The sequence below is a fragment of the Ambystoma mexicanum genome, chromosome 9 (genome assembly GCF_040938575.1).
Source record: "Ambystoma mexicanum isolate Mex_15411 chromosome 9, UKY_AmexF1_1, whole genome shotgun sequence".
In the NCBI taxonomy this organism is placed as follows: Eukaryota; Metazoa; Chordata; class Amphibia; order Caudata; family Ambystomatidae; genus Ambystoma; species Ambystoma mexicanum.
In genome coordinates this window covers 1337942261-1337960585 of record NC_090931.1, presented here as the reverse complement: position 1 = coordinate 1337960585, position 18325 = coordinate 1337942261, and positions in this window count along the sequence as shown.

The following is an 18325-nucleotide window of genomic DNA, read 5'->3' as shown; positions in this document are numbered from 1 at the left end:
GCGAGTTGCCTCGAGGCACTCTGCCCGCCTCAAAGCCTGACGCATGGAGAACTCCACCCTGACCATGGTGAGCCACGCCTCTTCCGCCCGCCGCCGCTCCGCACCTATCTGCTGGCCCAACCGGTGCCACACGGAAGACACTCCCATTCCTGGGTCCTCCTGCCCTCTGGCCGATGCCTGCCCCTCCGATGTTGATGGCCCCGAGCCATCATTGCTCCCACCTAGAGCCTGCTCCTGCTGCTGCTGTCCATATGCCGTGTCTGATGGTGCCTGCACATCCTCCATCAGCTGGTCTCCAGTTGTGGTGTCCACCCCTGCTGGGCTACCGACTCCCGACTGTGGCAGGGATGTGAGCTCCACCAAGCAGGCTGTGTTGGTCGGGCCAGGTCCCCAGGGGGCCCTGGTGGAATCTGGGCCGGAAGACGGTGTGGATAATGACTGGGGCATAGTCTCCACAGAGGAGGAGAGGTCCGCCAGAGTGCGCGACACATGTAGGAACCCACCAACCAGGGCCCCTCCCAGCAGTGCCACGTCACGACGCTGCTCTCTGTGATGGCGTGCGTTCTCCACCCAGGAAGAACGCACGTCATCACGAATGACACGCATGCGCAACGCGACACCAACCAGTACGGAGCCCATATGCTCGTGGGACCCCTCGTCCGCAGGTAGTGGAGAGGCAGATGACATGGCACTCTCACCTACTTGCGGACGGGCCTGGGATGGGGCCTCCCTGCTAGTGCATGGTGGTGGAGTCACAGGGTCAGGGACAGAGACATGCACAGGCCCCTCCGCGGTGACCTGTACTGCCTCCTGACCCTGGCCCTGGACTGCACCACTTGCACCAGTGGTACCACCCCCACCAGGCCCCATGTGCGGCTCAGTAGCGGGCTCCTCCTCCTCTGTGGAGACCACCAACCTGGATGTCTCCACACCGTCTTCCGTCATTGGAAGCCCCTGTGGGGGCTCACCCGGGCCTTCCGCCACAGCCGTTGTGGCAGACGCAGCACCAACCCCCTCGCTCCCGGATGATGGTAATTCCTGGGAGGGTGGCTGGGCCTTGCGTCGCTGCCCAGTGCAGGCATCCCCGCTGCTTGGCTCCACAGCGCCGTCTCCGCCCTCTTCTTCACTTGACGCTGCGTAGAGGGAGACATAGAACACAAGCATCAGGGTACAGTACAAAATACTCTAGACAGGAAGAAATAACACATGAGTGGCACTGTCAAATGTCACTTCCATCCTGTCATTCCACAACACATGGGTGAATGCACACAACACACATGCAGAAACAGTCCTGGCACCTGCAATCAACATCAATATCCATGTAGAAGGGCCCCTGTAAACCAAGATGTTGCCTTCAAAGTCACATGCATCCATGGCGTTTCAAAGTCACACACACACTTCTCAGGCACACACATACACACACATGTGCACCATACATGTACATGACATCAGCACCCATTCCTCACCCCCCCTCCATGTCCAGGAACAGAGACAGCCATGCTTTCATGTGTGCATTCCGCATAGAGCTCCCCATGTTGCATTAAAACACATGCACCAACCATGTGGTTTACACATAAATGGTCTCACATGCATGACCATGATGTCCCTGCACACACACATCCATACATGGCCTATGTCACACATACAGGCAAGCATCAGACTACCAGCACACTGCAACATGCCCTGTCTCACACAGCAATGCTTGGCCAGTTACCGCTCAACTCCAGACGGGTCTGCCCCCGAAGGATCTGGGTGTGGAGCGCTGGGCCTACGCGTTCCAGGACCCTCATCTGGATGTTACTCATGCGTGCCCAGCCCCCCTCCGCGAGGCGCCGGGCCTTGTGGAGGGTCCTGGACCTGAAGTCCTCCCAGCGCTTCTTGACGTGCTTGATGTCGCGGGTTGCCACCCCCTTCGCATTGATGGCAACCACTATGTCATCCCAGATCCTCTCCCGTCCTTCCTTGTTGGCGCGTGATGTTCCGAAGAGGGCATCATAATGCCCCAGGACATGCTCCACCAGGACACCAACTTCGGTGGCAGTGAAGCTGGTGGCCCTCTGCCTCTCTGGCTGGGGGTTGCCAGTGGTGCCAGATGGAGATGTGCCCGACATGGCAACCCCACAGGCAGGAGTGGGTGGGCAACTGGGTCCTGGGGCTGGGCTGTGGAGGGATGGTATCCCAGTCGGGAGTCTTCTGTTCCAGCAGGGGTGGACACAGCAACTGGACCCCTGCAGATGGCTGATGTGCAGGCACCAAATAGCACGGCACGTGGGCAGCAGACAGTCAGGCAGCAGCAGATGGCAGGTGGGAGCGTGCTCAGGGCTCTGGGGGGCAGCAATTCGGCCTTCTGGGCTGGAGCGTGGTCTTCTGTGTGTTTTCGCGTGGCCAGCTTGATACAGAGTGATTTGACACGTGAAAAAATTGCACGTCAGCGTGTAATTCGAGGAAAGGGCCTTAGCGCATAAGCGCGTCAGCACACGCACGCGATTTCATTGGACCAAAGGCCCTTAGCGCATAAGCGCATAAGTTACATTACTCACGCAGCCGTTTCCCTCATAGCACGTGATGACAGAGCACACGTGCGTGTGGGCCGGTTTAAAAGCTACGTGTAGGACGCCATTTCCTTGTACGTGCTTTTCGTGGAGAGCGAGTGGATGAAATCTGTACTTCTTGTCGGTTCACACGCGATTTCTTCATAGCGTTTCTAGTTCGTAGTCCCTGTTACCGCTGACAGCTCTTTTCTGATTTTTTGTTGGGCCTGTTTCCTCAAACAGAGTTCACTTCTCCTTTTGTCCTGTCTCCTCAGACAGCGTACAATTCTTCTTTTGGCGGGGGTGTTGCCAACGCGCGCACGCGTGTATTTTTCACGTTCTTTTTCCAGGCAGACGGTGAGTTCCGCACGTACTTAGCAACTGTGCTTGCCCCGTGTGTCGCGTTCCCCTTCAGAGGTCATTGTAGGCTGAGTGTATTACGTGTATGCTTATTTTTGTGTTTCTGGGTGCCACAGCGTAGTGCGGGTTCATTTTTTCACGCACGTGGTCTACGAGGGGTTGCGTGCACATTAATTTTTGATTTTGGGCTGCCCGTCATCTTCCCCCAGGGGTCACAGACAGCCTTGTTAGAGCACTAGGGTACGAATTCCATCTAGTATCCTACCCCTTTGACCCCCAATTGCCCAGGACAATAGTTTACTGCAACTCCCATACGCACAACAACATCAGTGCCATGGTTGGGAGGCGACCAAGCGGTAAGGGAGGCAAAGGTGGCTGACCTTCAAAAGGTGGCCATGGTGGACGCGGTAGGGGACGTGGCCGGGATTTGCAGAGTGCCCCTATTCCCCCATGTGTGGAGGAACAATCAGGGACACCCATGCCCCCCCCATGGTTGAGGGAAACGTGGCTGACACCATCCCAGCTCAGCCCCTGTTGGACCAGCCCATTGTGGCACCTGACCTGGCACAGGATGACTCCCAGGCTGACTTCCAGGTCAGCAAGTCTAGGCCATGTGTAGCAGTGCAAGTTGTTGTCACCAAGCCACGTGGATCTGGGGCAGCTATGTCATCTGCTGCCCCAAGTATGCAGGGTGGGGAGGCTGCAGGGGCAGCTGCAGCTCCATCCGCCCCAGCTCTGACTCTCCTAGCCAGGACAGTGTCAGTCCAGGTCCATCAAACTGACGTTCCCCCTGCCAACATTACCCTGCAACCAATGCCTGCATCAAGACCTATGGTCATTGTGCATTCCCACACTCCTCCTACCCAGTCCACCGGTGATTCTGCCCCTACTGACCAGAGCGGCGTAAGCCACTCTGGCTCCGCTCCACCTTTAAAGAAGAGGAAGAAGGGTGCTCTGGCACGACAGGCTGAGACCCCAGACACGGCTACACACTCCGGCACGTCAAGGAAGCCTTGCTTTAATGACGCGGAACTTGATGCACTTGTGTCCTATGTGTCGGCACATAGCCACGAAATGATGGTGACTGCGGGGTCCAAGACCACAACTGGTCAACGTAAGGCACACTGGCAGTTCATCGCCGACCGCATAAGTGCCCTTGGATTTGTGAGGCGCACAGCTGATGATTGCTACAAGCGGTGGAATGACCTGAAACGCAGAGCAAAGAACAAGCTGGCCTCAAATCTTGCCGCTACTCTGGTGACTGGCGGTGGGTCTCCACAAGAGGACAACGAACTCACTGAACATGAGTCTGTTGCTGGGGCCTTCGTCACAGAGGAACAGATCCAAGGTGTGGGAGAACTACCTAATTATGATGCATTGTCCGGTGAGTGCCCATGCATGTGTGTGTAATGCATGTGTATGTTGTTTGGGTGACGGTTTCTGATTGAGTGCCAGGTGAGGGTGTGTGTGCCTGATTGGTATGGGTCACCCATGTGCTTCATCCAAAACATTCAGCAGCCTTGGTATTGGGTGTGACAGTATCCCTTCTGCCCACAGTAGTAATTTAGCGCAACATTACGGCAGTTGCCCTTGAAGTGGCATCTTGCAACAACATTGTTTGTATTTTTCAGTGTTCGTTCAGGCTGATTGTTTCAATTCTCCCACTTTTGCTACACAGTCCTCAGCCCTATTGTCACATTTGTGACATGCTTCTGTCATTGATGAACCCCACATTGGCCCACATGTGTTACCTTGTTAGGTGAATGATATGACCATTCAGGCTGATTGAGTATTGGCCTGATCACATACATTTTTGGGGTCTGTTTGAATGTGGAACATGATAGTTGTTTCCTGTCATGTTGAATTGCACAACCATTGTTGTGTACATCGGCCTGCAATCACTGTATTTTTGTACACTGGATGTGTTGCAATGTGTGGCACATGCGTATTTTGTGACACTATGTAGCATTTTTCATCTCATCATGTCCATCTCACATGGATGGCTGACAGTACTCATTCACTAGAATCAAAAAATAGGGCTCCTGGTGTGGAACCTATTCTACCCAGGAGGGTTAACTAGGAAAACAAAAGATACAAATGAACAGGTCCAAGGGTGCTAGGCTCAGAACAACGCCTCCACATTTATTATCAAACTCTGCATTGCTAAGGAAGGAATCACTCTTCAATAGTATGTTATAGAGATAAATCTCATTTTTTTATATTAGAGTTGTGTGCAAAAAGGCATAAATCCAACATTTAGAGAAATTAAGACATCAAAATGGTTTGCTAAAACAGAACGATCAGACAAAAAAATAGAAAGATATTTACAACACACAGTGCCAAAAAAAACATTTTTTGGGACAATCTCCAAATTGTGTGTGTGCAACAAACCCGACTCCTACTAGGGTTTGCCAAGAAATTCACATATTACAGTGTACATATTCAAGTCAACATTTGTGGAAAACACATAGAACAATGGTGGGTACACAAAATTATTTTTCTTGCGTAAACAGCATTAATGTGCTGTAATTTTGGGGGGAGGGGACGCACAGACACAATTTGGAGATTGTCCCAAAAAATGTTTTTTTTGGCACTGTGTGTTGTAAATATCTTTTTATTTTTTTGTCTGATCGTTCTGTTTTAGCAAACCATTTTGATGTCTTAATTTCTCTAAATGTTGGATTTATGCCTTTTTGCACACAACTCTAATATAAATAAATGAGATTTATCTCTATAACATACTATTGAAGAGTGATTCCTTCCTTAGCAATGCAGAGTTTGATAATACATGTGGAGGCGTTGTTCTGAGCCTAGCACCCTTGGACCTATTCATTTGTATCTTTTGTTTTCCTAGTACTCATTCACTGACATATGGATGTACTTGTGGAATGTACCATGGCTATGGTACATGCCATCTGTGTGATGGCATGTGTCATGTATGTGGATTGGACATGCCATTCACAGGCCAATGTGTGATGGCAGTGCTACCCAGCATGCAGTAAATGTGCTGCTCTTCGATCTTGGTGTCATCAGTGTCTGCCTTTTGCCTCCCCTTCCGACTCAGTGACAGTGCATGCATGGGAGGGTTATAGTCATGTGGGACATGTGTAAATCATGTACTGGTTCTGTAGCTTGTCAGGCCTATTTGTGTGCTATGGTGCTAATGCCTGTTTCCATTTGTTGTCTTTCATGTTTTGCAGGGGATGATGCACTTGATGCTGTTGAGGTTGAAGAGATGGTGCAGACCCAGGAGGAATCTCAGGCACGACCGGGCACCAGTGGGGGACGTGGTGTGGTGGTGGGTGAGAACCCAATCTTGCTGCAGACCATTCTGTCCAGGGGTGTCTCTGGGTGCACCTCCCCAGACCTCTATTCAGGTGCTGATTCGGATGATGAGACCTATGTGCCGTAGCAGGTAAGTGTTTCTGGTAGGGATTCTGTTCTGTCCAACCCACCTGCACCAGGGGTAGAACCCTCTACGGGGATGTCAGTGTTGGTAAATCCGCCTTTGGCGGTTACGGATGCAGGGTCACACTCCACAACATCTGATCCTGTTCCTGGGCCAGCAGATCAGAGGGGGAATGCCGTCCTGCAGCCTCAGGCAGTGCCGGCACAGCAGATCGCCTTGCCCAAAACAGGTGTGGTGCACGCCGACGCGGTGGCCGTACACCACCAGGCAATACTGTATGGGAACAATCCATGTACGGTGTGGCAACCCAACAGGCAGCATCAGTTGAGATGATGGCTTAAGCAATGGAGAGGGTGGCCACTTCCATTGTCCCCCCTGAAAGGCAGATGGAGCAACTACAGCAGGCAACACACTCCACTTGCCAATCACACAGGGAAGACATGTTGGCATCCAACAGGGACCGACGGGCGGCACTGGAGACTCTACGCCAATCGATATCAATAGAGTCCCAGTGCCACAGGGAAGCCCTGAGGGTAGAACTCCATCACCTCAGGGAGACTCTTGTTGACCTTGAGGCTTCCACTAACTTGAGGACAGAACAGCAGCTGGAGCAGCTCACACGTTCGCTCTCAGCTGAGATGCAGGCAACTCGGGAGGAGATCCGGGCATCACGTCAGGTGCTGCATGGGGATCTCCGCACTATAATCCTCCAGAACGAGACCTTCCACACCCGCATGCTTGCTGCCATTGAGGACCATACGAGGGCTTTGCGTGGGCTGCCTCCCATAGTGCCACCAGCTCCTGATGCAGCAGCAGAGGCTGAAGAGAGCGACAGCAGTTCTCCCACAATGGCATAGCCGTGCAGGCCATGAGCCGAAGGAGGTGTTTTTTTTTCCGCAACATCCACGTAGGTGGGTGTTGGTGTGCACCCTGTCCTCGAACCTCCTGGGTGGCGTCCCCCACCCCCCCTGACCCTCACATGGCCATTTTTGATTTTGGATTTTTGATTTTTTTTTACAGTGTGTTGCCTTGTGTGGCTCCCGTGGGCATCCACTGTATTCCGGCTGGGCACATGCAGGCTTGTCCTGAGTTTGGGTTAGATGCTTGGGTTCGTGAGACACACACCCCTCCTGCTTCCCGTTTCCATGGGCTTGCAAAGGGTGTGCCCAAGTGACAGTGAATTACACAGTGACGTTCGACTCCCATGAGCTGTGTGGGCAGTCTGTAGTCAATACTGTGTATACATTCCTAGTGGATATTGTTGTTGTATTGTACACTGCCTGGTGTATTGATATGTGCTTGTGCATCCATGTCTTCCTCCTAATTTGCATGTTCATTCCTCATGTCTTCACAAGGCCGTCTACTTTGGAGATGGAGTTCATGTAGTAAGCAGTGCAATTACACATTTGCGTGGCAGCAACACTGTACAGTTGGAAGGGGTTGATGTGCTGGCATAATCAGGTTGTAAGACTACCACTAGTTTAACTTAGTACTGTCATGTTTTTGCTATGTTTGAGGTTGTGTAGCTACATTGTATTGTTGGTAAGTATTTGGTCATGTGTGTTGTTAGTTCTACATTACTGGGAGCATATTGTGTGTGGCCAGTTTCCATTAGGGACACTGTACTTTGTGACACTTGTGTCAGGTTTTGGGGATTGCTTTGTTTGCTCTCACATAGCATGACATGCCATGGTGTGTTGGGTGGCGGTGCTGGGGAGGGGTTGGGTGACATGGCACTGTTGTCATGTTGTATTTTGCAAGGGGGTAATGAATTTAGCAGCATAGAAGTGTGTCTTTTGATGACACAGCATTGGTGGTGTTTGTGTAGGTAGGGATGCACACAATGTAACACTTCCAGGTGACCAATCTCAGGCTGGTATGGTTGTGACAGTTGATTGTCCCTTATGTCATCATCATTGATTGTCAGCTGGTATGTGCCAGGGCTGTGTGCACTCCACAGGGGTGTGATTTTATGTGAAGTAATTAGCCACCAGCTGCGTACGGGCTGCCTCACCCCGTGCCCTTTCCCCTCCCATGTGCAGCGGCCGTGCATGTGGTTGGGGATGTGGGGGCCCCACCATGTCCACCGGCAGGCCCCGGCGTGTTGCAACGTTGTGCAGGACACATGCTGCCACTATGATCCTGCACACTACTGGGGGAGCGTATAACAGCTGCCCGCCAGAACGGTCAAGGGAGCGAAAGCGTGACTTGAGCACTCCGAACGTGCGCTCCACTATACCCCGGGTTGCAATGTGGGCTGTGTTGTATCTTACCTCGGGTGGCGTGGTGGGGTTCCGAATTGGCGTCATCATGTGGGTGCTCAGAGGGTAGGCACTGTCCCCTGGGGAGGTGGTGATGGGTATCATTAGTGGGGTTGTGACATTACTCAGTATCTGACATGCATGCATGTGCTGTGGCATTTATACTCACCGAGCAGCCATGTATCGCCATGCTGCCCAGCTTCTAGGTCCCGGTTTAGGGTTGACATTCTGTAAATAAAACTGTCATGGGTGGACCCTGGATAGTTGGCATATACTGAGGTGATGATTCCCTTGGCATCACATGCTACCTGCACGTTGATGGAATGCCAGTGCTTGCGGTTTCTATAGATGTGCTCTGATGCCCTGGGGTGACGTAGAGCCACATGGGTGCAATCAATGGCACCTAGGACTTTGGGGAATTGTGCCACCCTATAGAAATCCTGGACGGCAGCCTGCCTTTCTGCAGGTGTTCTGGGCAGGTATATGTGCCTGCAGACTGATGGGTGTGCAGTCATGATGGCCAAGACCTGGTGTAGGCAGCGTGACTGCGTGGCCTGTGACACCCCCCCCCACTATAGCACTTGTCCGCTGAAATGATCCAGTGGCCAAGAAGTGCAGTACATTCAGGACCTTCTCTAGGGGGCTGAGTGCTTGGGAGCACAGGGTGGGTGATGTGAGGTCATCCTCCCACTCACTCACCAGGTCGAGTATTATGTGAGGTGGAAGTCTGTACCTCCCATACACCTGGTCATCAGGCATCCCAAAAAGGCTGGTTCCTGGTGTGAAAATTCTGGGCCTGACTATCCTCCTCCTCCTCCTGTGGTATCCCACGACCACTGCTGCTAGGAACGGTATATTCATCCTGGCGTCTGAGCTTGTTTGTTGTTTGCGCGCACTTTATGCTGCGCAGGTCCACGTACGCCTGCTTCCTGCTGGCGTACGTGTTTCTGTATTAGCGCGTCTTTTTTGGCGCATGCGTTAGCCCCGTTCGATTCCATGAATACGTGTTTTGAACGTGCGTGTGGGCGTTCCGCGCATTTGCCTCCTGTACTTCACCCGTGACGCCCACATTTTCAGGCGTTGTTCCCCATTCCGCATGTCACGCCCCCTGTTCCTCCTACTTTTGTTGTGTGCGCCGCGCTATGTGCGATTTCGCTGTGCACGTTGCGCACGCTGTTTGGAGACGTGTGCGCCAGCGTGCGCCACGCAGAATTTTGGCGCACATCCTGGGATTTACACGCGCGCAGACTTCCATGAATCGCCGTGCGCGGGTTTCGCTGTGATTTTCGCACTGGCACTGCGATTCGCACGCTTTCGCACGGTTGCGCCGAAAATTTCAGCGCACATTAATTCCATGAATCGGCCTGCAATTCTATAAGCATTGTTCAGTACTAGCTTTGTTAATTGGTGCTCCTTTCATGAGCGATTAGATGTATTGTGAGTAGTAGCAATGTTGGCACCTGACAGGCGTTTCCTGAGGTTGGTCTTAATGCCACAGTACAGAACATCCTCAGGAATTTTTGTAAGCAGAGTACCTTTGTGCAACATATTGTATGCCTTTAAGATAGTTCAGTGTTGTGAGTGCCAGTTTAAGTTATGCGTGTGTGTCCTGCGTGCCTGAGATTTGGATTCAGTTGGGGATCACTCAACCCATCATATGGCAAGGTCAAATCATTAAATGCCATTAAATTTCATAATAAAACACATTTTATGACAGTATTCACAACCAGTAAAAGAGCTCAGCACACGCAGATGGTGAAAATAAACAGTGTTTTTGATTTTGTCTGCTATATAGGCTATTATTATGGCCTGCCAGCCCGAGATTATGCTCCGGTGAGGGCTGCAGGCTGTTACCGGCCATGTACGCCCCCCTGCTGGAGCATGATAACTATTCGCTCCTCAGGGTTTTCCCGGGGTACAAATAGTTGATTTTATTTTTTTCCTTGGGAGATGTACTCCGCCCGATCTAATGAGAAAAAATCTTCAAATAATTGCAAGACTGTCATTCTCCACGCTTCCACAGTCCTGCCAGGACCGGAATGAGCCATACTACCATCTCTTAACCCAACCCTTGGGACATTGCCCGCTGCGAACAAGACGGGGCATCAATTGTAGAACTGTCACACTTGGGTTGAGCTTTGCGGAACATAATATTCCCTTCCATACACACCATTCTCTAGCGCCCAGGTGCTCCTGGTCGAGTGTCTGTTCTCTGCAGCCCGCACCCCAGTTGTGTATCCACCATGAAGGCCACTTTTATGTCTCCTAAAATATAAAGGTCCATAAAAACTAGAAATAAATCCAAAAATGCGATATTACACAATACTGCAGCCCAGTGACCCAACAAACCGTAGTTGCTCCAACTTCTCCAACTTATCCCACAGCAATTAGGATTCTATGGCCACCAATCAAGATCAACTACCAACAATGGGAAAGCAACAGATGGCCTCTGACCTACAAGCAGGGGTGTTGCTAGGTCTGGAAAAGATCCATGGCTATGCTGATGTTGGGACTGTCGGGACTCGGGGCTAGCTAGCCTTTTGGTTGTAGTGCCTATCCGGGGCTACAACCAAAAGACCCAGGGCTGTAGTCCCTCCAGGTACCCTCTAGCGACGCCTCTGCCTCTAGGTCTCCTGCTATTTCCTGAAAATCCTCTGTCACAGACCAAGTGATTCACAGATGACCCGAGACTCGAGTAAAGGTTAAACCAAAATGTTTAATTCAAGGCTAGAACTAAACCTGGATACTTTTCTTTGAAAAAGGATGTATGTTTGGGGCGAACAAAACAAAGGAGACCGATGTTATGTTATTTGATATATGCAAAGCGCCAACTGCCATTGTTATTTCCTCGAAGCTCTGTGTGTTGGAAGGCTTAGTCTATGCAAACATCAAAATAAAAGAGCATTACATTACATGTTAATAGTAATTAGAAATTAGGTGACTATTCAATTACTAGTTTAAAGCCATTATAAAAAACAATGACAAGCAGTGTTTGTTTTCTAGTGCAGATAGGACAGTTATGTCATTGACTATGTGGCAGCTGGGTGAATTTATTGTGTGGCACAGCTGTATTCCATAGCTTCTAGCGCAAAAGAGGGACATGTGCTTTTGCATCCGTGCCTTGCACTTACGTCCTGTGAAAAACAAGTGCAAGGTTTTGGCTTTTGTTTAGATACTATGCAGGGTAATGTAAGTGGTCTTGTATGGTGGGCAGTGAATAAGTCAAAAACATTATGTCAAAAGACATAATGTCGGAAAGAAATGTCGAAAAAAAGTCGAATTTCTTTTTTTTTTTTATTTACTTTTATTTGTTTTGGGTTCCGGAGGTAAAAAAAAGTGATAAAACAAAACAAAAATTACAAAAAAGGGAGGTTGGCGGGGGAACCCCCCCATTTCAAACAAAAAGCAACCAAAAAAAGAAATTCAACATTTTTTTTTCGACTTTTTTTTTAGACATTATGTCTTTAGACATAATGTAATTCGAATTTATCACTATAAACCGTCTTGTATAGTGCCTGTCTGCCACTATTGGTGGCCCTGCTGTTATTGGCTCTGTAACAAGGTTGGGGGTTCCTTAGTGGGATCGCGGGAAAGGCAGGTGCGAAACCTGTGATGTTGATGGTTGCAGGTCGGAAGTACCCGGTTCCTGAGTGCCATTCTAAGTCCTGTGGGTTTAGCTGAGAAACCTGGAGTAAGCTATTCATATTGAAGAGCCTAAGATCTGGTGGACTACAGCATTTTGGGTCTGGTTAGCCGCTGATATGGGAGAGTGCGACGCAGCTAAAGAGGAGAGCTTAGTCATGGCTCAGTTAGTGTTGATGGGCTCATAGCTAGGCACATGGTGGTCATTTGTTGGGGGGTTGTGTGTGTAGTCTAAGGTGGTAGGAGATTTTTTAGAGGAATCAGTTAGTTGGGGGAAGGCGGGAGCAGACCTTACAAGGCCAAACAACTTGCAGCCCTGCATTCCTACACCTGGCCCATTGTAGACAGGTCCCATTTCTCTAGCTGTAAATGCCATCTCCTCTCTCTCTTTCTCTGACCCTCTGTCTCTGTCTCGACTCAAACAGATGCATTTTACCCCTTTCAGAAAAAAAACAGCCATCTGCGAGTTAGCAGAAGAGGAAAAGGAGTGCTTTGGAAACCCAGACATTACCATAACCTCATAAGGCTTCTAGGAGGCAAGAAGTTAAGGTTCAGTGGAAGGGCAGCTTGATATTTGAGGACTCCAGTCACCTATTTCACCCTCCTTAGTATGCTGGTTAGCAGGCCGAGAGATGCTGCAAACCTCACTCTAACCTGCGCAGGTACTATATGCCTCCTAAGGGTCCAGCATTGCTGAGCAGGGGACCTCTTACCCCATTTCCTCATTCGAAGAATGGGACTTCCTTGCACCTGTAACAATCTTTTACATTTTCCTGGAACCTCTCTACTACCTTCCAGCAGGAAGTAACTGCGATACTGCAGCATCTGCTCTGAGGTCAGCTTGTGTGAAAATTCACATTCTAGAAAGGTGCCGGAACACACATAAACAGCGGATATCAACGGGCACCCCATTTTCATCGCATTATACAGATATACCTGGGCACCCAACGGATAAAAATCATGCAGGTGCATGTGAAATAATTGGAATGCTGTTGGAGCACCACTTTAACTACAATCAAGTAAGTGACCTGGCACTCCACAGGCAAAATGTAAATGACACTAGGGGAAGGGCGCTCTGTCACACAGGTGGCTGGAAACTTGGGCAGAAACGGTCAGTGTCTGCGCGCATTCTCACAGCCACCTATGTCTTTTCCATGGATGCCACCATTTCTTTTGTAGTCCTCGGACCCCAGCACCTCCCAGTCCACCTTCCTCACACCCTGCCCTCATGATATCCTTCAACCCCCTCGCCTCCAGCTTCTTCTACATTACAGTCTTGTCTGTTGGGCCAGGGCTTCCTTCTCTGTCTCTTGCACTGCCCTGCCGTCCGTGCAGAGCCACCATAGAAACAGAAAAGGGACTCAGAGCCTTTTATATTTACAATGACGACAGCCATCTCTTTTTTGATGGGTGAGTTTTTTGATTTTGGATTTTGGTATTTATATAGCGATAGGAAAACCTGGCATAATTAACTTTATCGGGGCACAGGTTGTACTTCATTCATGATGTCTTCAAAGTAGGCTCTTAGCAAAGCCCTGATCTATATTATTGAATAAGTACCACATTCTCTTAAACAGAAATGTTTAAAGAGATTTCGGAAAACAAGTAAAATCAATAATGCTGCGTAAGTGCAAGGGTAGGAAAGTGCATAACTTGGGATCATAGACTTCGAAAACCCCTGTAGGAGCAACGTGATGGGGGTACCACCAACAGCAACTTGTCGGAATATCGAAGAGATCTACTTGGCCTGTACCAATTCAGTTTATCGGCAAGATAAGGAGGTGCAAGACTATGCAGGCACTTAAAAACCAAACAGAGAATCTTAAAATGAATTCTCTCCTGAACCGGGAGATTGGGCTCACACAATATGCACAAAGCTCTTTTCTTGTCTCACAAATGATGTTTACTTTATCCGCACCCCTGTGGGAAGCCTGGAGTGCAAATAGCTACTGCTGACCTTTTTGGGGACCCTGAGCCCTTATCTAAGCTTGGGCTGGGTGGGCTATTACCAGCCTTATATTTCATGAGGTCTCTAAGAGGATCACAACGTCTTTGTTTAGCAATCAGTGGAACAAGCCCAACCTTGTACTTGATGAGCGCTGTGCCTGGGCTCAGTTGAAACCTGTGCCGCGTTGAGCTGACCCCCTTCCATTTTGTTGCATATAGATAGCACCCTAGACCTGTTTACTTTTCTTTCAGTGCCCAAGAGGGTCTCCGCTTGTGTCCCTTGTCACATAGTGACAATATGTCAAGGAAAAGCCAAGACCATGACCCAGAAGTTCAACAGTTATGCAACTTAACTCCAGGGTTGCCCTCTTTTGGGCTACAGCTCTAGGAGCCAGTGTCTCAAGTCTCTTTCTCGCGCTCTCTAGTGGGTTGTAATCCCCCACACATGTCAGGCTCCCAGGGATCCCCATACCCTGTTGAAAAGTGGTGCGTCAAATAGAAAAGTCCAAACATAAAGCCAAACAGTCTTAGTCCCAGGGTTTAGGGCTGCCTGGGCCTTTTTAGTATCCCCAGTCCAATCCTGGTCTTTAGGCTCTGCTGTGTCACTTCAAGGAGGGAAGTATAAGGTGGAACGGCATTGCTAGGAGGGTGTCCAGCTTGGAATCTGGTATGACAGCAGAGGTGAGGAAGTGCTCATCTAGTGGTTGGTCGATCCACAGATGAGGGGCCCCTCATCTATCACGACCTGGGGTTTTCCTTTTCCCATTGTCCCTTCTCCTCTCTGAGTCTGTCGTGAGCTCTCTAAACATACTTGTTCGTCCTCCAACCTCTATTACCTGCCTTTGGCCAACCGGGCCCGCCAGAAACGTCCTGCTTTGTCTTACCAACTCCCTCACTTTGGTGGGGTATTTGTTGGCAAAATTCTCCCCTCTGCTAGGTATATTTTCATTGGCAGCTCTCTTTGTAAACTGTCTCTCTCTGCCTATTCAATTCCCTATGATTTCACTCTCCATCAATGTCCCCTCTGTCCACTCACTTCCCTCTGGTCTCTCTCCCTGTCAAAGTCCTCTCTGGCGTCAACATTTTTCCTCTGATCTGCTTCGCCCTCCATCACCACTCTCCCTGCAACCACTTTCCATCGCTATCTCTCTATCAAACTTCACTTTCACTCAAGCTCCTCCTGCTGATATGATATGATAGGTTATTTATAACACACTTAATACCCAGAGGTTTCTAAGCACGGACACAGGGATCAAAGCTGTGGTGCTCTGTGTCGTCTTGCTACCAAGGCGAGCACGTTGCCCCTGAGCTATCCTCCTGAGGCAATCCCTCTCTGTGTCAAACTCTCCCTTCTGATATTCTCAGATCTTCCCTCTGTTCTCATCCTCTTGGTTCACCCCCAAGTCCCCTCCAATCTCCTTTCTATTCTTAACCTCCTCCTTGTAATATTGTATATCGCTGAATGATGCTGGTTGACAAGCACCTCCTTTGGGTATAGTGCGCCTCAAACCTCCTCGCTATGTCTGTTCTCTAACTGTTGTGTGACCGCCTTCTCCCCTTCTGCTCTCACAAACTCTTCTTCTGATTTAATCTTCCCGTCTGGTCTAAAAAACACTCTTTGCAATTCCATCTACCCTCCTTCCTCTGGTCTCTCAAACTCTCTCCTCCTCTCACACTCTGGACCCCAATATCTTCTTGAAACTCCTACATGTGTTCCCGGTATCTTCTTGCCTTCTCTCTCCAGCTCCAGCCTGTCGTCCTCCAAACTTCCATATCCTTCTCTCCATATCCGCATAAATCTTCGCTCTACATACCAGACCAGGGCTACTGTGCCATTAACTGGATCTCTTGAGGCCAATGGGCTCAAGAGATAGTTTGGCTGTGTGGTAAAAACGGTGGTAATTCTGTTACCACCAAAACAAGTGGAGGTAACAGAATGACCACCTCCTTTTTACTGCCCCGCCAACTTGTAATCCTGCGTATTATGTAATTTGAGAAACCTCAAACTGAAAATGTGTTGCCCAGTAACAGGATGTGTGCTAGTTGCCGGTGCGGTGGTGCATGCGTGATATCTGCTTATTAGTTCACATGGGCATCATGCTTATTTATATGTAGTGGGAAGAAAATGTTACATTCTGCGTAAATGCAAAGCCTTCCTTGTGTGTGTCAAATAAGTGCACATTGGAGCCATATGTGTAGACATACACGTAGACGGCTCCCTGCAGGCTAAGTTTGGTCATTTGCACAGCACAGTGCAGATCTGCAGGTCAAAGGCGGCATATGCAGGCAGCATTTACAATGAATCCCTATGGAGGCTGCCTGCTTTATGCAGCCACATGAAGCCAGTGGGCTCCATAGGGATCCCCAGCTAGAGGACTTGCATGGTGGAGAGGAAGGGAGGCAGCAGAAATGCAAGTTGTGTATCCCCCCACCATACATACAAATGAATGAAAATGGGCTGTGGCGTCAATGAAAGGCATAAAAGCCTTACGCAAGGCTTTTACGTCTTCCATTGACGTTACGGCTCTGATGAAAATTAGCCTCATAATGAAAAAGGGAGACAGTTTCAATATTTATTTCTTTAAATAAGACACAGAATTGTATATTTGACAGGAGCTCGATTTTGTCTTTCTGATGCCAAATGGCTAATGCACCCCTCACGTCTTATTCCTGACCATTAACAAAGACGTGTTAAGTGTTTGAATGCTGCAGTGAGAGGAATGTGGTCTCTGATGCATGGGCAGCGAGCACTGTGTCTATTACAGGCATCCGGATTCCTGTTGAGGTAAGACAGCCACCACATTTGATTGCAGTCTGACAATCACAGAGGTTCCATGACCTTCCCAGGAGAAGAGCATGAAGACCCAGTGGCTTCAGGGCAATACCAGCGGATTGGCAGGTCTGTATCATGCTGTAAATTAATGAACCCACCATGGCAGGGGACATCAGGCAACCCTTCAAAAGGCTGGGTGGTTGCTGCAGCGGTGCAGATCCTGACTGCATGAATAGGCTGCAGAGCTAGGATCTGCGCACCCATTGGACTTACCTTGTGGGGGGGTATGGTAGGGTGTGATGGACATTCAATGCTTCCCTGCGAGTGCATTTGCAGCAACTCATCCTCTGCACTGGTAACATGATTTGAAGAAATGCACATTCCCTGATGTACACGAGGCACATTCACATGCAGAGCAGGGAGCACCCTTTGTGGAATACTGTTGGTATTGGCCGTGTGCCCCGTCCAGTAGTACCAAGCTATAGTCCGCATTACGAGTTTGGGGGTATTCCCGTGGTAAATCCTCCATAATACTGCCAAACTCAATTGCCGTTATCTCCATTTGATCCCGTGGAGTTACAATGGGATTACGAGTTGTTGTCATTCCCCATTTTTGGAGTCCACAATACACCATGGTGATTTTTGGTGGATTTACCACTGGCGGAATTACTGCACGATAAATCCGCCTATTTTTGGAGGTAAAGTGGAGGATTTCGCTCCAGCAACAGCAAACACGTTCTCTGAAAATCAGCGGATTTACTGCACAGTAATTCCGCTGCCCATAATTCCGCTGCCCATAAATCCGCTTGCTGTAAATCTGCCAACATTTTTAATTTGGCGGTGCAGGTAAATGGCAGTAACCGAATTACCGCCACATTTTTCCCGCACCGCCAAACATGTAAGGAGGCCCTAGTAGGCCCGCAAAAAGAGCAATGTGCTACTTGTGCAGAACTCACAATGTATGGATGGTCCTTGACTCCTTTGATTAATCTCACACTCAGTTTAGTTCATCAAGTTGTATAAAGTGCATCACACCATGAATGGCTTCAATGCGCTAAACAGTAAAACTCTAGACAGGGCAACTTACAACATCATGGCACAAGACCTATATGCACAAATACAAAACCCATAAGGGGATGCCAGGGTGGTCTGTGCTATTCCCGCTGCTCAATGTCTAAAGACACTCACCCCCCAAACTATAAGGATTGGGATAGTAGGCAATACATCTTGTGTGATCTGAAATTGTTACTTCTGCCAAGTAGTTATTGCCAGATGAATTAGATACATTCTGTAAAAACAAAATGCCATTTAGCTTGCCCTATAGGGTGTTACTCTGCATATGTAGGCGAAGTTTCCAAGGAATAATGTGATCTCCATTTCGATTCTCCCAGATCAAGACTGC